Raw genomic sequence first — 22,372 nt, 5'->3', positions numbered from 1 at the left:
TAGGACTTGGGGTCGCATACCTGAGGAATATCGCTCTTCTCTGAAGCGTTGCTGATAAGTATTCTCTGTTATCCCCATGCAATCAAGGATTGCCGCCTTGACTTGTGTGTAGTCGAGTGCTGCAGTATTGTCATTGATATGCTGCCTGTGCTTCTCCTGTTAACTGCGGGGCCAGGTGTGCGGTCCACTCCTCCTTGGGAAATTGTGAAAAAAATGCAACTCGCTCAAAATGTGATGAGGTAGGACTCTGTATCGCCACCAGGTCCCATTTTCGTCAGCCTAATGGCAGGTCTCTAATCTCCAGTGCCCGGGTCCCGGGAAGCGGGACTTGGGGCCTCAGCATTTGTTGCAGCTCCCATCTGCTGTACCAGCTGCTGTTGAGCCTGAGTCTGGTGAACTGTTAGCTGTAGGAAAACTACTGCTGAGCGGCCTGGTTTTCAGCCTCACGCTGCTTTTGGGCGGCCTGTCGTTGCTGCTGTTGGGCAGTCTGTTGATGCTGTAGTACCTGTAATTGCTGCTTGTTGCTGCTGTTGTGTATCCTGTTTTTGCAGGATTAGCTGTAACTGCTGTTGCTGTGCAGCTTGGTTTTCAGCCTCTCGCTGCTGTTGGGCAGTTTGTTGTTGCTGTTGTTGTGCAGCCTGTTGTTGCAGCAGTAGCTGTAATTGCTGTTGCTGTACATCCTGGTTTTCAGCCAGATACTTTATCAGTTTTTCCATCTCCATTTTGGAAACTTCAGGTGTATTCTCTCAACTGACCACAGGGGGCGCTATCCCACTTCGGACACATATGTAACGGAGCGGCCTTGTAGATGTGGTCAGGAAGGAGATCACACACCACTTTCTTGTAATGAAAGTTCTTTATTCCCCGTATCAGGGGTTGCAGTAATTAGGTAACAAAACAAAATAGTCTTTAACTTAAATAGCATACGTCTGCAAAACAACCGGACAGTACCTAATCGCTGGTATCCAAAAGGCAGTTCAGGCTCTCCCCCTGACAGGCTCTCTGCAGCCTGTTCCTTCAAAGCTTGAGAGCAAAATAAGAGAGTGTAGGAAGTTTGCTGCCTACCTTTTAGACCTCCCCTTTCCAATCAGCTTGCAGACCTACAAGCCAGGGTGTGGTTTTTCCTGGTCTGTTCAGGTGAGAGAGTTTTAACCCTATACACTCCCTCACAGTCCCCCTTTTTGGGTTTGTTCTAAACCCACCCCTTTCATCAATCAGCCCCACAACAGTTTTATGGTTGAATAAAAAACAACATTTATTTTGATATTTAAACTTTGCCTCAATATATAAAAGACTTCCTAACTTTGTTCCTATAATACTTAGACAAACGCCATCTTCACTGTTGCTTCTGGGTACTTTATATACCTGCCTGAATACGAAATATGACCACATAACTTCTATTTGTGCATGAGAAACAGATATCAGAGATTTATACATAGCAAATCCTGTTTTGGGGATAATTTGATTCTTGTAATTGCAACAGTCACAAATATCTATTTGTTATTCTTGTGAATTGCTGTCAGGCACAGGATTTCATATTTAATAACTTTACCCAAACCATTCGCTGTCATCTTGGCTCCCCCCCCCCCCTCCATCCCCCCTGATAATTCACAGACCATCCAAAGAATACATTTAAAAGGTTTATGTTTATTCTAGTGTCAGGACTGCCATATTTTAATCCCCCCACTTACAAAACCAAATATCCTTATCTCTAGATACCCATCAGTCCTATAAACCAGGGGTGCACAAACAGGGGGGTGCAAGATTTTTTTGGGGAGTGCGGCACTTACAGAGGCCCCACGCTCTTCCCCAAAGCATTTAAATTACGTGATCTCTGGCGGCTTCTAGCAAAGCGTCGCCATGGCAATGTGTCAAATGACACCGAGGGGTTACATGACATCACATTGCCATGGTAACGTGACATCACATGACGCTGTGACAACAGAAAACGCCGGCAACCAGGTAAGGGGGGGGGGGGTGCGAGCTGCTTGGGAGACCAGGCAGAGGGGCACAGACTAAAAAGTTTGCGCATCCCTGAAATAAACCACAGGCTTGGTCAGGGTTTTAACAGGTCCTTTAATCCTTGCATTTTTAAGACAGCGTGTAATCAACATGAACCTCTCGTGTGCCAGAATGATTAAAATACTTAATATTTAATGATATCATCATGACCTCTGTCTTAGCCATGTTACGCTTGAGGCAATGAAGGGCCAGCCATGCAGCAATTGATGATGGGCACTTTTGACAGGACTACGGGTGTAAGGTCAGGTGTAGATAAATAGTTGTGAATCATCGGCCATATTGCAGAGGCTCTGAGTTCCATTCAAATGTTTCCCAGCATTTTGAGCAGAGGCCACGTAGAGTGGACAAAATAGCATTAGTGCCCACTAGATATAAAAGTAAACATGAATATATGATTAACGTGTTATATAACCAGACTGTCCTTTTCTGATTCGTTCATGCAGGTAATGATAATAATTTTTTGTTTAAACCACGCACGACTCTACAGCAGTCAAAGTGTTAACCCCATTCACTCCAACCTGGAGTTGTAAAGATTCCTGTAAAAATGCTGTTTATGGAACATTGCCTACTATATAACCAATTCCCTCTCTCCCCAGCATCAAAACAAAGGGATTCATAATCTTTTGTGGGTTTTCCCATCAAAGTGACTTGCGTCACTTTTCCTGATGTAACCTTGTTTTATTGTTTAGTCTTGCCTATTATTGCATTTAATGAATGCCTTCATCCTACAGTATATTTCTTCACTTTGGATTAGCACATAAGTGGAGATCTGTATGCATTTCAAATCGGGGATGGAACTCTGCTTAAACCTGATTTTAATTTTTTATGACTTTAGTAGTGTTCCCGCATGCTTGGATTTTGCAATGTTCTAAATGGGAGTAACTGTGTTGCCGTTTTTAAATTAATTCAGTTAGATACACAATGTTGTCAATTAATTTCCTTCATCTGTGCGATGGCCTTTTAAAATTATGTTTAAACCTCCCTCTGTCTTTGATCACCTAATTATACAAGGATAATAATAGAACTATTGTTTAGTCTCCCTTTATGGCGCTTATTCCATATCTATTAACATACTACTGTAGATTAAAACAAAATACATATGTCAATCAAGTTCAGCTTAGTTTCATTCTAATTGGACGTGATGCTCATCCTACACTAATAATGACGTACTCACCAGATCTATCAAAGGAATCTTACAGATTTAATAGGATTCTTGTTCTCTGAAAGAAACTTCAGGGCTTTTCTTGGCACCCGTTTAGCTCCAAGATTCACAGCCAGAGCACTTTGTAAATAGACATCTCTAGGGTTGAGTTAGTCATCATCGTACTTTTTGAAAGATCCGATCATGTCTGTGTGGCCAATGCACGCATTTGTTATAGGAGATATTATAGTGCAATGAGCCTCACAGGTCTCTGCTTCATTAGGTTTCAAAAGCTCTGTACATTTCATTTGGAGACGAGTATATTTACTGTTGTATTGAAACAGCGGATGGCTGACGAACATCTACCGAGAAACAGATCAGTGTCCGTCTTTCAGCCTTGGAAGTGTACTGTCAGATGATATAGGAACCTTGTGGGTGCCCTAAGGAGAAACTGGAGAAACACTCACAGAGAGGGATACAAGGCCCCCGCTGTGTGCACAGGCACTGGTTTATGTTACAGATGGTATATGCTGTAATTTACCTATGTGCCTAGATTAGTAGCAGCTACTGTAGGTTAAGGCTGAGGCCCCGGTGTCGGCACTGCACGCGCGCCTGCCAGGCTGTTGGCGCGTGCAGCTCAAATCCTTAGTCTGCGGAGAGCTGCAGGGCGAAAGACAAGGTGGGCATGACGGGGGCATGGCGGGGGGCACAGCCATGACATCACCCGACAGGTTCACCCTCATTGGCTGAACCGCCGGGGGGGGCGTGGCCAGAGCTCCGTCGCAAGTTGTGAACACAGATTTCCTGTCTTCAGAGAAATCTGGTCACGCAACGCGGCGGGCAAGGTGGGTAGTGGGCCCGGCCCCATTGAGGGGCGGCTCTTATCCCTGCAGCGCACGTTATAGCGGGCGTTGCAGCAGGCAGCGGGGACATAGCCAAATGCTGGCTACTAAGGGATAGTAGTGGGAAGGATTGTGCTAAATGAGTATGGAAGTGTCTAAAAATAAACTCTTAGTTAAAATAAATCAAACCCGTGACAAACATCAGACAAGTAAGAGAAATCTAGTGCATAGATATAAATATCAAAACCCTCCTATTTTGAGGATCAATAGTGATCCATGCTGCAGAAATTGTAGCTTGTGAGCAGTGCACAGATTGCACTGAATAGCATTTAGGTGTTAATGAACCTCCTTATCTTGGTATAGTATCCATATATCTGAGCAGCAATATATCGAAAGCATATGTATCACACTATTGAGTCAGCATGATTTGCACAGTGTCATGAGTACGGTTTAGAGATAAAAGTATCACTGATACTATTTGCAATTCAATGAGTTCATCAGATAGGGGAAAAGACGGTCATTGTGTCTCCAATATTAATAGTAGAGTGCCCGAATCCAAAACTCATGCTGTTTATTCCGTGCATAACATAAAAAAATGTGAGAGTTATGATTGGGTATAGTCTGCATTAAAAATATAGACTGCTAGAAGATAAATAGCACCATGCCCAGAGACTGAACAGACATATCAATAGTCCTGGTTACAGCTTTGATGGTGGAGGAGGATCACACAGTCAGCGTGTGCTCCTTCGCATCTGGTCTCAGAAAGATCACGTCGCCTGCTATCCCATAGTAGCCTGCATTCACCTAGCTGCTACTAATCCAGGCACACAGGTATATTATATACCATCTGTAACATAAACCAGTGCTTGCAGCTTGTGCACAGTGACGAACATCTGCCAATGATGTCTCATAAGGCAAACAAATGTTTCCTGAGAAGTATGTCAATAAGATTTCTCCCTGGATCATATCCCGGCATATCTTTGATTTGTCTTTTTAAAGCAACCTTTTCTGCAAAATATATATCTGCTATCACAGTCAGCATAGGTAGCACATTTCCCATTATCTCTGCCCTTACTGCAGGGGTGCGAAAACTTTTCCATCTGCGCCCCCTTCCTGATCTCCCCCCTTACCTAGTCTCCGGCGTTTCTGACTTCACGGCGTCATGGGATATCGCATTTCCATGACAACGTGTCTCCAGAAGCCACCGGCGACAAGATAAGGGAACTTACAGAGGCCTCGCGTGCTCCCCGGCATTTCATTAAAATGCTTCGGGGAAGAGCACAGGGCCACTGTAAGTGCCACGGCCCTCCACAGATAATGTCACGCCAGTGTGCGCACCCCTGCCTTACTGTACAGAACTTTTTCCTTTTTTACTGGTGATCTCTCCTTTCCTCTAATCTTAAGGGATGACCCAATATCCTTGGGAGGAAAAGTTTCCTTGAATATTACTTACACTGACCTAGAATATATTTGCAAAAAGTAATCATCAAATTAAAACAATCATCATTTGGATAGATTGTCGTTGTAAGTCAGACCTGCCATCCTCCTTTATTCATTTGGTGGCTCTTATCTGCACATTTTTCAGTTCCATTATTACTTATTTTTTTTATGGTTAGGTGAGAATACTCCATATTCAAGGTGCAGTCTTAATAATGCTTTATACAGACACCAGATGATGCCTTTTTCCCCTTTCATCTATATTTGGGGGTGTTTCATAATAATATTTGGGTACCGTTTCCCTACTGAGCCTGCTGTCTACAAGCAACCTTAAATCCTGCTCCATCAAGGATTGACCTAATCGAACCTGTCAACTAACTTCAGGTCACCAGTGCGATAGTGTCACAGGCCTGTCTTTCTTACGATTTGCAATGGATTATCTCTGCCTCTTCTGTATCACCCGGTTAACCTGGAGTTAGTTCTCATGTACGTATCGTGCGAACCAGTCTGCCAAATATGTCCTGCTGGCTTTCAGATGTTACTGCATATCTCAACTTGATGTATGATTGCTGCGTGTTTCAGTGTGAGTGTGAAGATGTAGGTTACTTGTAAGAACCCTGACTTTGAAGTGGGTGAATCTTGATTCACCAAAAAAGACACTGGGTCAAAATAATGCAATTTGCCCTTGTTGTTGAGCAATGCTCTATTGTAACCTTGTCTGATGCATCTCCTTTATATTTTATTTATTTATCTGAATGGAAAGGATCTGGGTGGTCAAAAGAGAAGACATTATTTTGAGAATAATGAAGCAAAAATAACCTTTGATTTCCCTTGCTTTTCTGACACAAAACATATATATTTTTTATTGGGACTATTTCAGGGTTTTTATGGAGCAATAAGATCAATAATCACTATGCAAAGGACAAGATATTTGATTACTATTATTTTTGCTGTATCAAGGATTGAACAAAGAGTAAACAAGATACACTGCAGGATTCACTAATTATGCCATTCGCTTTGGTTTATACAAATCTCTATCCCTTGAGTGAATGTACAGAAATACATGTAATAGTTACTGTAGTAAACGTACATAGTCCTCTCCATGCTGAATAGAGTGTGGCTACAGTATATAGTGTCTGTCCTCTCTGCTACCGGGTCAAGGTCTTCTGGGTCTGTAAGTTGCTATGTGCTTAAGACGGGAAGATTCTTGTCACCTCTAGGAGATCCTGTATCTTCATGAATTGAAATAGCAATGATCTTGGTAGTTAGTGGGGAGGTATCTACCAATAGCAATGCTATGAACGGATAAACAGTGCCGAGCTAAAAACCCATCTTGAAACTTTTAAGGAAGGAAGCACTGATTACAGAACAGCTAATTAGGAAATGAGTGAACACAGAGAAGCTGGGTCTTTGTTTACTTCTCTTACCATTACACCCCAACCAATTTAACTCCTTCTCTGCAAAAGAAAGTGTATATGTTTCTGGTGATCTGAAATTTTAACTGGCCGTCCTTTCTTTCAGCGTATTTTTTATATCACTGTTTCTGAGCTTTCTCTTTGCATCTGTTTCATCCTTTCCTCCCTCGTTTAAACGTCCCACTCTGTTCTATTTCCCTGAAGCATTCACCACACAGTTGGTCTCCCTTTGTTCTATTGGCCATTTTTCTGTTTTCTGTAACGGTCTCTGGTGCCCTCAAGCATATGCTATTCTGTATACATACCCTTCTTCCATTCCATGTGCACCTCTCTCATTCTCTCCCCCTCCTTTTCTCCTGCTAATGTAATTCCAAATGCCGTATTGGGAGCGAAGTGGGAATTCTCGCTGGTTCTTTGCAGGCTGTTGTAACTTTTTTTTGGACCACCATAAACTGTTTAGATGATTGTACATAGGTTTTGTTCTTAAACACTTCGGTCTGTTATTTGGAAGAAATCTACTGTTGGTCTTGAGACCTCATTTACAACAGAATATGCAACATGACTTAAAATGTAATCTGAAAAAAGCTTGTGTACAACTATAGTGCCTATGAAGAACTGTGGTGCCAGGACATTTTAAATAATCTGCAACAAATATATATATATATATATATATATATATATATATATATATATGAACAAAAAACAAACAAAAGCGCAAGCTCCATAGCACGTAACTGAGTAAAAAATAAGGTACATTTATTTAAAAAATCAGCAACCCATAAGAATGTGCACTTACAGGATTTTAAACAGAACCATTCGTGGGAGAGAAATCTCTATTGTGGTCATCTGCGGTGATAGGGTGAGTCCCAGGTTTGCAGAGTGGATGTAAACAGCCCAGGTTTACCATGAACTCCTATCCCAAATTGGCAGCAAGATAAAAAGGTATCCAATGCCTGCACGTCCTTTGCTCCCTCATACAATGGTTGCTAACACTTGAAATTACCACCAGCCGGAGCGCAGGGAAGCCAGGGACTCCAAATACACCAACACAAACGCAATGACGTCACAGCTCTACGCGTTTCGTCACACTGCTATTGGGACTATATTTCTCTCTGGATTTTTTTTTGAGTGGAACATTCAATTTGGATTTTCCTTTTTTTTCACTATCACGTTATGGTTTGTAGATATTATTAGGTTAAATTGTGGTAATTTTAATTTATTTTAATATTTTAAATATGTTATTATAATTTATCATTTATTAGGGTTATTTCACATCCTCTTTAGCGCTACTTAATTTTTGTGTTGTCTTTGTTATATATATATATTTAACAGTTTTTCAGTGATACTTATTTTGTCAAACAAAATGCATTTCACAATGACTATCTACTGCATTAAAATCTATCACATCCCAGAGCAGGGAAGCTAGTTTATCACGGATGAGGGGGAAAATGAAATGTGAATAGGAGCAGGGCTCTCTCTGTGTATGCGCTAAACAAGACATTTAGATAGATAGATAGATAGATAGATAGATAGATAGATAGATAGATAGATAGATAGATAGATAGATACTCTTCAGTAGATATTATATATAGTTATATATTGTTTGTCAAGAATTAAACTCTATGAACACAATATATATTAATTGAATAACTTTGACTTCAAACCAAAACATCAGAGATAGAAACCAATTTAGTAGAGTGCTGATATACCTCCAAACAGTGTCTCTCTCTCCTCTGCAACAAAATCTCTATTTTGCATTAACAAGTTAATTTTTTTCCTCCCAAAATAGGCACATTTCGGCGGGTTTGCACACGACTTTGAATAATAATAAATAAAGAACGAGGCAAATCAGTTTCTCTTGATCAACCAGCCTTTGTGAATATCTTTGACCCTCTGTCTCTCTTTGCATTGTAAATCAAGAGTAAAACTGCGGGCCTCGTAGTTAGGATGCTAATATATTGTACAATATCCATCTGGCTGCTCATTTTGACCATTGTCTCTGATGTCTCTCTCTCTGTTGACTCCTTGGCCTTTCTATGCCTGTGCCCATCCTTAGTCGTCCATTCATTGTTGGGCGGCAGTGAGCAGAAAGGGGTTAACAGCATGGTATTCCCACCCGCGATGCTGGATTTTTTTCTTCTCTTCCACCAGTCTTTCACTGCAGGAGGGGCCTGCAAATTGTGCAACCAAAGTAACAGCAAACCGCCCGGCAATTACTTCCTTCCTGAGATGAAACGCAGAGCAGCCCCTATTATTAACTTTTTTTTTTTTTTTGCTTTCAAACCTGGTTTAGTTTATTCAGAGAGGTTTGAAAAGTCTCCAGCAAATGAGACAAGTCAAATAGGGTGGGGGTGAAGTATGTGTCCCTACAGTGTCTGCCAGTGGATGGGGGGACGGGGGTAAACCAAGTGTCCTTGATCGCATGGATTGGATGCAATAATTGTATCCACACCCTGTATATCAGCTATTATGAAAACCTTGAGAGTAAAGCACCGGGGACTTATTCAAATCTCTCAACTGACAGTGTGGGTAAAATGGAAGGGTTCACTCCACTGCATGTTATAATGACTCGGAGTGTTACCTAAATGCCTGTGAAATCACTTCAGTCAGTCACCTGTCTGCTAATACCCACAGCAGGGACATGACTACTCTCTGAGAAATGTTTAGTGTTTCTTTTTGTCTGCACAACATGTATGGGATTGTTGTTGTAACATTTAATGTACTTATAAAATGCTATAATATATGCCGCAAATGCGCTTGGTACATGCATATAATTATAAAGTGAGATCAAGCGAGTTTAATAGTTGAGGGACCAGGGGTGTAGCTATAGCCCGGGCAAAGCCTGGGGGCCCACGCTCTTGGGGGACCCGCTCTCCCCCTGACACATGGCAGCGGTGGCCGACGGGGGGGGGGCGGGGGCAGCCGTGACAAGTGTCCGGGGCTCGTGGCTGCGGACGTTCTTTCATTCTTTAAAGTGATGTCACATCCTTTTGAACTAATGAAACCGATCACATGGTACAGCAACCAATGGAATTGTCTTCAATCCCATTGGCTCTAATACCATGTGATATAGCCATGTGGTTTGAAGGATATGACGTACCTCCTTTGGAGATGACGTCACATCCTTCACCAAAAAACAAAGGCGGCGGGCAAATGATACAACGTCCAATCAGATTGGAGCTGTACCATCTGACGAGAAAATGTGACGTCATAGGCCATATATAAAGCCTTGACAGCTCATTTTACCTCAAGAAGCCGACGAGACAACATCGGTTGGGATCTAACATGTGGTTTTTGGATTGACAAATGAAGATAGAAGATTACAGAAAAGAAAGAAATAATGACAGATGAAGAAAGAAGACGGTGATTGAAGATAAAAGAAAGAATAATTTTGTTACCTGTTCTGGATCTTCAAGATGGATGTCGTTGGATTGACTTTGATGACGTCGTGGTACGAGAGCTTACAGATTCGCCGGGATTTGGAGGGACAAAAGTAAGAAAAATATTGAATGTACAGTATGTAATTGTTTTTTTACAGGTTTTTTTTTTATTGTATTTTTGTATTTTCATGTTTTGCATTGCTCATTGACTGATAATGTATTAATCTGTGCCCGTTTAAGGTACAGATCAATACAGTGATAACCAATGCATTTTTTGGCAAAGCTTTTTTTCTATTGATTATTTTAGTTTAGTTCTCTGTTTATTGCTTGGATGACATTTTTGTAATTTGGATGGCTTATTTTTATTTAATTTTCCAATGGCTTAGCATTTTTATTTAATTATTTATTTTGTTGGCTACTGGTTTTAATTGATGTGTTGGCTAGTGGTTTATTTAATTAATTGATTTGTTGGTTAGTGCTTTAAATTATTTAATTGATTGGTTGGCTAGTGCTTGTATTTATTTAATTGGTTGGCTAGTGCTTGTATTTATTTAATTTGTTGGCTAATGGTTTTATTTCTTGAATTGTGGTGGTTAGGTGCTTATGTATATGTTTTATTATTGTGTATTTTGTGCTTTCATGCATTGTTATTAGGGTGACCCCTGAGTGCTATAGTGGCTTATCATGCCCATATTATATGGGTATGATGTACCATTATGCCAATCAATGGGCACTGAGTGGGTATAGTGGGTCCCAGGTGGGTGGTTAGGCCTCCAGGGTGGGTAGCGGGGGAGGGTGGGTTAACCCCTTAATTACTATAGCGGTTTTTAACCGCTAAGGTGATTAAGGGGTTAGGGCCATTAGATTGTATTATTTATTGTATTCTTTCTGGCAACCGTGGACATGGCTTTTCCGTATGCTGATGAGGTTGCCCTTCATGATGGCAGGGGTAAGTAGAAAGGTTTATTTACTTTATTTCTGCTGGCTAATGTTTGATTAAATAATGGGCAAATGAGCTACTGCTGCGGCACAGTTTATTCGAGCATTTGCCCGTTCTGTGCCGCAGCAGTAGCCTGGCGCGCGCCCGAGTGTGACGGGCGCGCGCCGAAGCAGCGGAAGAGCGCCCTCCGATCGGGGCGCTCTCCCTACCGCTGCCGGGTCCGCCGGGTCCCCCGGAACCCCCTGCCGCTGTCCCGCGATCGCGGGACACCAGGGCTCCCTCGGGGAGCCCCTGGACGTGCGTGCAGGGGGCGCACGCTCCCGAAGACGCGTGACCGCGCTTCTATGACGCGCGGCACGCCGAGGGGCGGCCACTAGCAAGCCGGGAAATCTCCCGGCTTGCGGATCTGGCCGCAGTGCAATTAAATGTGTCGCCAGTGTATTATCGATATCTGGATAATAGTTATTTTGACCATTACTGTACTGTATGTGTTGGTTGGGGGGGTGTATTTATTTAAATGTTAGAAAAAAATAATTTCACACAATTGGTACTGCAGGCCAGCGGGGACCACCCGAGGGCCCACAGACACCAACCGGGACCATCTGAGGACCCCCGGACACCTGTGAAGACCACCCAAAGGCCCACAGACACCCGCGGAGACCACCTGAGGACCCCCGGACACCCGCGACCTTTGGTATCAATCATGTGGGGGTAGAGGAGGTGGGTATTAGTGTTTATTGTGTGTAGTGTGGGTGGGTGAAGGGGGTATTTGTCCCTTGGTGAGTAGCGGGAGGGGTTAACCACTTCATAGCCTTAGCTGTTAGCCGCTAAGGTAATGAAGTTGACTGTAAATGCATTTTTATTGCATGGAATTCATGCCGAGGGTCTCCGGTGCTGATATTAATGTGCATCAGCTCCGGAGACCCCCGGCATCAATCCGATGCAGGAAAAAAGCATTTTTTTCTATGTCACTTCTCGGCGCTTCTCAGCAAGTTCTCACAACCTGCATGCCAACTTTTCCTGGCTTCAGGATTTGGGGAGAAACTCGCCATTCTAGATCCGCGTTAGGCCTCGATAAGCTAATTGCGGCTACTAGAATTTCACGAGTTTCAGAACCTGGCGATAAGTGGCATATCGCCGCTCACGTGGTGAATTTTTTTTTAACGCTGACATTTTTGGCGATTCATTATTTTATCGCCCACTTATCGACGCTTACAGAATCGTAGTAGGCATTTTGGCCGGTAAGTGCTCGATAAGTGGCTAATGAACGCTTAGTGCATAGGCCCCATAGCCTTAAACACCAGCAAGGATTATGGTTCTTATTAATCATAGTTTAGCAGTATTTAGTAAATATGTGGCCTAATGACATAAAAAGGTGTTTACATGTAAAAGAAGGACATGTATCCCAGTCAGCATTAAGCAATGCAAAGAAAGTCAGCATTTGTAGCCTCCACTGCTATAAAGACCAGAAATCTGGATCCAAAGGGCCTTCTTCAGTATGTTGTGAATCCATCAAATTAATTGGGATTCAAAGCTCCCTGCCAAGGATCAGACTGGTTTAAAGCATATTGAATATGGAACAAAGTATAATGATACTCAGGGGTTTGGAGTGCCACCAACATACAGTATTATTTAATGTTACTTATTCTTCCTGATCCCACAGGTTCACTTATTTCCTTCCTCTGACATAGATCTACCTAAAATGAGGTTGAAACGTGATTTGTATGTTCCAACACATTTAAGCAGAAAATTGTTCAGGGGATGTTAACTGTTGCTTCACTCTTTTTGTTTCTGTAAATGTGACTGATGCGATAAATATAATAATGCAGTATTAACTGATAGTGTACTGTACAGTATGCCACTGCCAGGGCCACCATGATCGTTCTGGGTAACATGGGGAAGGAAAGACGTTACAGCCAAGCTGCCTGATTGCCGTTTGTACTGTACTACTCTCCGTGAATTTCTAAACTGGATGATGAATCATTCTGCACACTGCAGCCAGACAGCTGGGCTGCACTTCACTTCATTTCTTTCCTCAAAGATCATCAAAATAACTTTTTTGAATGATCTGTGAAGCGCTTTACTAATTGCCAAACTTCACAGACTAAGAGTTGTAATAGGTAAGGTCACCTCTGTCACTTTCTGATAATTACTAATTGATGTGTGTTGGCATACACAGTGCCCCTTTATATAGTCCCTTGCAGGATATTGCAGTGCTTACAGACATGCTAATGTCGTTTTTAAAATATAGTTTGCTAACCATTACTGGTTATATGCAAAAGGAAATCTGTAGAAACATATTATTCAGATATATCTACTTTGATGACAAATAAACAGTGATTGTCTTTTTTACTTCTAAGATGACCATAAAAATGCCTTTATTTATTTATATTTGAATTTGTTATGTATAGCTCCATTAGCAAACATTTGGAGGCATTTATTTTAAAACAGTGTGACCTGCAATTAGAGTACAGTATCTGTCCATCAGAAAACAATGCATGAAACATACCACTCATTACCATACCACTTATTTTCATTTATAATTGCATTAATTCCTTATTTATTTCTAATACCAGATGATTTCACTTAATGTCTTCCTCTACTTGAGGTTGGGTAACTTTCATTGGATGAGTGTTTTAAAGGTGTCTGTTGGTTCCATACAGTAGATGCCAACTGTTTTTTACATTGTGTACCCCCTGCTAGAAAATATTTGTTCAGCGAACCCCTAATTAATAAATCTTGTTGCCTACTCATCAGACTATTACTAACAAATCTGTTTGACCGATCCGGCAGTATAGTGTCCTGCGCTCATGGCGGGAACACATAAGGCTCCAAACTGCACCTCCGTCTGTGCAGACAGCATGGGTGGTATAGCTGTCAATTACTGTGGGAGCTTCAAATGCCAAGCCCAAAGCTGGTAAGGGGTTGGCTGGCATATTAGGGTTAGTGTAAGAGTATGGCTGAACAAGTATTTTATTTATTCTGCTACTGGTTAAATAAGGTTTTACCCTTACCAGGGTTAATGGTCCCTACCGCCATTTATATAGACTGAAGCTGGTAAGTCCACTTCAGCTGGTGCGTGGCAGCAGTAGATTGTTACTATCATTTATTTATAACATGCCAACATATGCCACAGCAAGGTACAAAGACTTCGTAAGACGGTAACAATAAAATATCAACAATAACATACATTGTTACAGTAGGTAAAGAGAACCCAAGTCCAAGGAAGGAGCTTCCAATCTGTAAAGAAGAGAGTGGACAAGAGATATCTGAGGAGAAGAAGGTTGGTGCGTTTCTGACAGCTGCTTGCTAGGAAGCAAGACGCTGGCATGCATGTAGCTTTAAAGCAGATGATTGGTATTATGTGAAAGGCCAGAGGTGGACGATTGAAGATTGAAGATCTCAGGTGGATAATGCATAAGCTTCCTTGACAAAGTGAGTTTTCAGGTCATGTTTCAAAGTGTGAAGGGTGCAGTAGCTCACATTATCCTAAATAACCATACAATTGCTCGTCTGATAAAATACCTGACAATAGGGAAATAAAACATATTTATTTAATACATGTATGTCCAGATAAAAACTGGTAGCACAGTAATACATTTCAACAACTTCATTGCTATGGGAGACAGCAACATCTTTGCCAAACAAAGTGTCAAAAGCTGCTCCAAGCATGACAAACATTGGAATATATATCTATCAAGCTCTGGGAATTACTGTTTTGCACCTAGATAACTCTATGGGAATCATTTTGAGGATGCATCTCTTGATTTCAATGCAACAAAGTACTTATACTTTATTTTGCCGACAAGCATTTTGGAGGGTACAGTAGAGATGTAATAATGTATATTAGAATGTATCAATGTCTGAGTGTCTTACCATGTTCTTCTCCCTTTTTATGTTAAATATAATAGATCATTGCAAACCTATAATTTTAACAGATCTGAATCAAATGTGTTTGACAACTGTACTTGATGGTCAAGTGTGAAGAGTGAATTTGGGAACTTTTTACATATACCTTTATTGGAAATAAACCTCAGCACTGCTGGAGAAGGCTGAAGATCATTACTCCGATGTACCCTGCTCAACAATGCACTACAGGTCTCTCCAGTAGTGAAGGGATTACACAATGTGCCCATAATATGTCAAAGCTTTTGGCATCCATACGGCAATATATGAATATTTTTTTGATATGTTAACCATCATGAATTTTTGTACTTTTATTTTTTTTAATGTTTTAAGTAATGAATTACAAAAACCTATACAGGCATTCAAAAATAAATTTTTTACAATGTACAATTTGTGTCACCTGACCAGCGCTGAGTGAACACAACCTGTTCAAATGCCAATACCTTGTTTAGCAATTTCTATGTCCCTCCTGTATTTCTAATTCTACAGTATGCCCCAATGTGGTAGGAATGCCAGACTTAATGGGCCATTGGTTCTGTCTCTGTGGTTTCTTCAGGCTTGGTTCACAGATATAAGGCTTGATAGGCCACAGGTATATTGTAAGTTTTCCTATTTCACATTGTGGTATAAGGGACAGACTTAATGGGCCTTTTGTACTCTATGTTTCTTTATCACTGTGCCTGACGGTAGGAAAAACAATAGTTAGGTTATAAATCTCTGCTATCTACATACATGTTATGCTGTGTGTGACAGTGTCTTAAAAGACCATAGGGTTTTTTCCCTATTGCCTCTGTAACCCCACTGTGGGAGAACCAGCCTTCACCAACATAGTTGTCTTCAGCTCACTTTATTCAATACTGTAGGTCACTGTTCATCGAGAGGAACACATTAAAAAGTCTATAGATTCCTTCAAGGATTGAATCATTATAAAGCTATGCACCACAAAGTGAAGTATACATAGAGGACAAACAATAAAAGGAATAGAACCATCGTTGACATTCCATCTCAATCTTATTCCAGGTCCCATGACTAACTGCATGTCCTGCACTAGCAGAGGAAACAAATGGTGGAAAGAGTTTCCAGACATCCGTAGGACACAAGAAGGCATGAGGACAGACGTTTCTAAAACTGTGTGGGTTTATCCCTTCATTTCATAAAAATAATTATGTATATATATTTTTACCAAGCAGTTCATATGTCATATGTGGCTCTCACTGCACAAGGGGCTGACTTAACTTTAGTATTGCACCTTCCACTTAAACATATCATTCAGCGACACTCAGCTTGAGATTTTTAGGTGCAGATGCAAGCCTTTAAGACAACTTGGGGTAAAGATTTTTTTTTTTTTTAACAAGGCTTTTAAAAAAAAAAATTTTTTACTACACTTGCTACGTGAAAAAACAAAAGACAAAACAAACACACACAAGCGCACCACAGATTAGTAAAAGGTGTATCACAAAATTGAATACAATTTAATAAAGGTTACTGTGACCAAAAGACAATAATCAATAAATAATACACATGTGAATCATGTACTATGTACGGTAAATAGTACATGCTTCATATGTGTATGTTTATGTGTTTTTGTTTTGTACATTTTATTTATTGATTATTGTCTTTTGGTCACAGTGACCTTTATTAAATGTTATTAAATTTTGTGATACACCTTTTACTAATCTGTGGTGCGCTTGTGTGTGTTTGTTTTGTCTTTTGAAAAACTCCCTTGGGTGTTTTTCTTTCATAGGAGTATCTTGAGGAGTGGCTCCTACACGCACTGCTGCAAGCTGATAATCTTTTAAAGAGGACAGCGCGAGCGCAAGAATCCTTATTGTGACTTTACACTTGCTACGTGAATGATAAAAGCTGAGTACTGCTGAAGGACATTATCTGTGTTCCAACCACCTGCCCCCTCTTTCCACGCTAAAGAAAGTTCATGCTTAATGATTTCATGGCAAACTATCAATGCACAAGAGCGTTTGCTTGGATCATTCCTTGTTTAAACAGCTCAAGCTACCCTTTCTTTTCTACTGTTCAAGCCCATTGGGCATTGCTTGGCTATACACAGCTGTTTCTCAACTGCTCACAAGATATAAGGAGGAAAGCTTGGGGATAGGTGCAACGCAATAACATTTATGTGTTGAATTAATAGAAACAGGAAGACTGGTCAATAGATGTGCAAATTTTTCTTTACATGAAGTGCCTGGAGTCAGTATTGCCTAATTAAAGAACGTAAAAGAAAAAAGAAAAATTATAGTCAGTTTTATTCACTTTTGCATTCATAACTCTTGAGTAAATCATTTTGAAAAGAGGAAAGAAAAATCCTATGTTTGTTTTTCTTTTTTTTCCCTTTTGCTGAAAAATAAATAATCTCCACAGGATTTTATACAAGAGGTTAAGTGTCCATGTTTGCATGTGGTTTTTACATTCGTGGTGAAAATCCCTTTCTCCACTGTGCCATGTTCTTCTTTCCAGCTACGTTGAAGGTTGATAAACTCACAGCACGTGTTTCTGTATATGCCGGTGGTCTTTAAAGTCTTTTGCAGTGTCTCTTTTTTTAGTTATTTCTTTTTTTTTTCCTCAGGATGGTTTACCCCAATTGTCTCTGATTCTAACTTTTTGTCATTTCAACCATGTAACCCCTTAGCTGTGACAGAAGGCAGCAAAGTGGAGCCATCAGACAGAAAGCTTGAGCTTTTCTGGTCCTCTCTTGGATGTCCACTCTCGTAAAGCCTGTTGAGAGAAAATGGTAAAGTGAGTCACCATAAACACCGGGATTTATTTGTTGGCTTATCCAAGGTACCGCCTCTCACGCTTCTAATGAAAAGAAATAAAACCCATGCACTGTAAAATCACTTTGACTTATAGAAGTTTCCTTCCAATTAAAAACGATATATACATATTAAGACTGTATTGATATACATCTAATGAATGAGCAAGTAAGCTGCCTTCCAGCGCGGGAAGGTGTCTAAAGGCATTGCACCGCTTAGTACATATGGGATCAAGTTGCCTTAAAAGGGTTAAGTGATCATTCTAAATATCCATATGGTCTACTCAGAGCAATCGGGACAAGAAGTGGCAAAGTCCTTCAAATAAAATAACTCAGTGTGGGTCCCTGTGCCACCTCTTACTGCCCTTGAGAAGCAACTTGATCATCGTGCACTTGGAACCAAAATGAGATAAAACCTTTGAGACAGAGATTCATTGCAGTTGTACATTCTGCTGTGTGCCCATGCACACTGCAGACATTGTATACGTATAGTATATTATTTATTTGTTGTCATTAAAGTATTTTGCATGCATATTGTTTTTCTTATGATATTGTCATCACATAAAATATCAAAGAAAAGAGGCTCAGACTCCTGCTGATAAAATGTCTTCCTGATGTTCTTATGAGGCAGCTTGTTCCGTTTAATCATACATTTGTGGATTTCGTCGTTTTGTACATATGATCTAAATCTGCATATCAATAAGGTGATTATAATAAAAGTCCAGAGAGCAGTCAAACTACTTCTTGAAGAGGGCGATGTGTTTGATGTTTCAAAGGCTGATGCATAAGGGAAACATTTAAAAAGGCATATTCTGGAGAGTGGTGAAGTTGAAACATGTACATAGTCTGTGATATATGTGATACCAATAACCGAGCTTCAGATCAGAACCAGCACTAACACCATCCTAGCCCCTGTTACTAGTTTTAAATATATGGGCATATGGTTTGATTCCCATTTAAAATTTAGGATGCACATTGATACCCTGACATCCAAAGCCTATGTCAAACTAGTTGTACTTTATAGGAACAAATCCTCCCTAAGTCTGCTGATCAGAAAGTGTATTGCACAGCAGATGCTAATGCCAATTATAGACTACGGAGACATAGTATATGGTACAGCACCCCAAACCCACTTTAGCAAACTAGACACACTCTACAATTCAATATGTCGCTTTGTCCTCCAATGTAACTACAACACACATCACTACGAAATACTAAAAGAACTAGATTGGCTATCACTTGAGTCAAGACGCAAAGTTCTTTTTTCCTGTCTTGCCTTCAAATACTTTCTGGGCACGCTACCCGCCTATATGAACAAACTCCTCACCCCTACCACATGCAGCACTTATCATCTGAGATCTGACTCAAAACGAATGTTCGCGGTCCCAAGGTTCAACAAAGTATCTGGCCACTCCTCCTTCTCCTACTGTGCACCCCAAATCTGGAACAATCTACCTGAGACTCTCAAAGTGACCATGAGTCTAAGTTCTTTCCAAACTAAAGCTGTCTCACATTTTAATCTGGTCTGTAACTGTTACATACTGTACGCCTAAAAGTTAAAATATGTTCAACTGTTCATGCAATGTCTTTATACATCATGTATAACCCTGTTCACTTAATGTAACCATGTACTGTATTTTTAACCATGTAGTTGTCATCATAACTCTGTGCCCAGGACATACTTGAAAAGGACAGGTAACTCTCAATGTATTACTTCCTGGTAAAACACACACACACACACACACATATATATATATATAGTCATATACTGTATATAACATTTGTTACTGACGTTATTCCAGTTAAATGAAAGCATTGGCCACTGTTTGCACAGTGGAATCTGTGAAGTTCGGTACAAAGTCCGTGTTTCTGACAGCAGAAAGGGTTAACAGTCATTTATAAACATATGTGGGTGGGAGGCTAGTCTTGTAAACACAAAGGATTTATCAAAAAGAAATGTCTGTTTATTACAGAGTTCCCAAAGCAATGCTAAAGACCCCTTCAAGATTTGGCTAGCTTGTATAGGATTGAAATATTGTTAAGTTAGAACCACATGCTGTGTATATACTCTCTCACTACCACTAAGAATTTAACAGTCTGAAAGGAGGGTGAATACTATACAGATAAAACTTATCATCCAACACCCTTGGATCTTCACAAAATCATTGGCCATATGATCTCCTGTCTAAACATCCAGTTTGGTATAAGATTGCCAATTTGACATTACATTGTTCGGTAACCAAGGGTAATATCACCAGCTGAAGGTTATCCTTAGTAACACAGAATCCACATTACAGCACAATGGTCATTATGTGTAATGCGCGAAGAGTTTCCCATGGGGTAGAAAAGGTGTCTGTAGGAGGATGGGATCAAAAATGTGTCTCTATTTCTAGAGGAAAATGTATGTGTTCTTAACATATCTTTAGGGAAAGGGGTTATACAATGCGTGCCTGATGAGATGAAGGTGATTTGTGGGATAAAGTGAATAATTTACAGTATGTCCATAATATCTGTGAGAGTCATGTCTCTGATGTCTTCCTGTAGGAAGGGTTGATACTTGATACAGCTATGTTTTCCTTCTTAATGTCTCTTTGGGTAGGAAAGTTGGGGATATGCGTTCAAAGTGTTTTAAAATGGAAAATGGTAAATGGAGAGTTCGTGTGTATGTATCTCTAGGGGCATATGTGTAAGGGATACATTTCTACTAGATAATGATTTGGAGATGTATCCCAGTCCCAATATCCCACTCACTCCACCACTCAAATACATTTGGATTTTATTGAAATTGCCTTCACTTTTTCCTTTACATTCACATCATAGTTTGTTATGGTTTGTCCCGTTTGCTGGATCTATTTTGAAACACTGATGGAAAGTACTATTTGTGGTGCTCACTAATCACTTCTATCACTGTAAGTTCTCAGAGCTGCTTTATACGTTTGCCCACCATTGCAAACTGAGAATCATTGCTGAATTCTTTCCTTTGCTTGTACTTCTAGAAAAAATTAATGTACATAGCATGTCCAATCATATTTGACTTTCTGTACTGGGTAGCAAAACCTATTTATGTCCTTAATTTAGGAAAAGAAGAAATAGTAACAAGAAAACAGACAATCAGCCACATTGATCCATCCGAGAAAATAAGTGACCATGAAGTACTGTAGGTTGATGCCAGCAAGGTCTCAATGCTCACTGGCTTGGAAGCCTCTTGTTATGTTATGCACTTCCAGAATATACACACTATGGCTGGAATGGCACATTATTTGATTGCATGAGACACAAGTTCTATCGAGTAGACATTGATCCAAACATTGTCAGTTATATTTAGGCCATTAGACTAAAGAGAGAATGAGCTCTTTTTTTTTTTAAACAGTTTATTTTTTCCTTAGCAAATAAATGGAAATGTATGTATATTTTTAATTCTGAAAGTTAGTGGTATTAGGAACCAATAGGTATGTATCATACTCCTTCCACAGCGGATAATGCAGTGTGCAGACTCACAGATGTCTCCTTAATGATACATGCAATATTCCACTGCATGCTGCTATCGCCGAGCAAAGAAATCGGAGGAAAGAAAATGCTAATTAAAATGTGTTATATTTGCATATTTTATATATATATAAAATATATATATTTATATACACACACACATACAAAAAAGACACTTCATCAAAATGAAATGACGAGGGAAGGAGACACAGCACTACAGGTAGATGAAAAAAAGGTATTTAATCCATATCCAAATGTATCCAACGTTTCAGAGCCATCTCAGGGCCCCTTCATCAGGGTCGTGCATGGATATGTACATACTGTACATAAATACACATATTTTTTGTTGCTGTAAAATAATATTTGTATTATATATAATATGCTGTAAAATAATTCTGTAAATGTTGTAAAGACAAAGAAATATATAACACTATCGAGTAACAAAGGGTTTAGCTGAAACACTGCAACTTTTCTGTAAAAATGATTTTAAAAACTTGATTAAAAATAAACTTGTATATAACATTTCTTGGTACAAGAAGGCGACTGTTTAGCTTATTCACATCAATGGGCTGTAGCAGGGTCCCCTCTGACCCTCCTCACCTGCGCAGAGTAGCGGGTATCCCCGCACCATATCAGGTAGTTGAAGGGGCTCCCGGCTGCCATTTTGCGTGCATGTGCGGGAAGTCGTGCATGCGCAGTGTAGCCCCAGGAGTACCGGCGGCCATTTTGAGGCTGGTGTGGGGTTCGCGCGGTACGTATGAGGAGTCGCGGCGGCCATTACCTGTAGTGCAGGGCCCCCTAGATGTTGCGCATGCGCAGGAGAGTGGCGCGGCGGCCATTAGTCTAGCGCAGGCGCAGATAGAGAGAGGTGGGCGGCCATTAGAGAGGCGCCCATGCGGTCCTCATAGGGAAAAGCCCCAGAGTGGACTACAACTCCCAGCAGCCTCTGGGGACTGCCCTATGATCCCTGTCACATGCAGTCAGACAGCCACTGAGGCTTACAGATTCTCATGCTGCATGTGGATACAATGTTGTG

The 22,372-nt window shown here is 40.5% G+C and overlaps 1 protein-coding gene across 1 annotated transcript in view; it reads right to left on the bottom strand.

Annotated features, from left to right (window-relative positions):
* Nucleotides 1-16,482: 16,482 nt before the first annotated feature.
* The window catches only part of LOC142489983 (twist-related protein 2-like), a 45,677-nt gene continuing 39,787 nt past the window's right edge, over nt 16,483-22,372 (bottom strand). Inside the window, exon 2 of the mRNA XM_075591693.1 lies at nt 16,483-17,813. The gene's annotated coding sequence lies outside the window, so the exon portion shown is untranslated. The remainder of the gene's footprint in view (nt 17,814-22,372) is intronic.

Source organism: Ascaphus truei, chromosome 3 (assembly GCF_040206685.1).
Source record: "Ascaphus truei isolate aAscTru1 chromosome 3, aAscTru1.hap1, whole genome shotgun sequence".
Lineage (NCBI taxonomy): Eukaryota > Metazoa > Chordata > Amphibia > Anura > Ascaphidae > Ascaphus > Ascaphus truei.
This window is presented reverse-complemented; position numbering and strand designations above follow the sequence as displayed.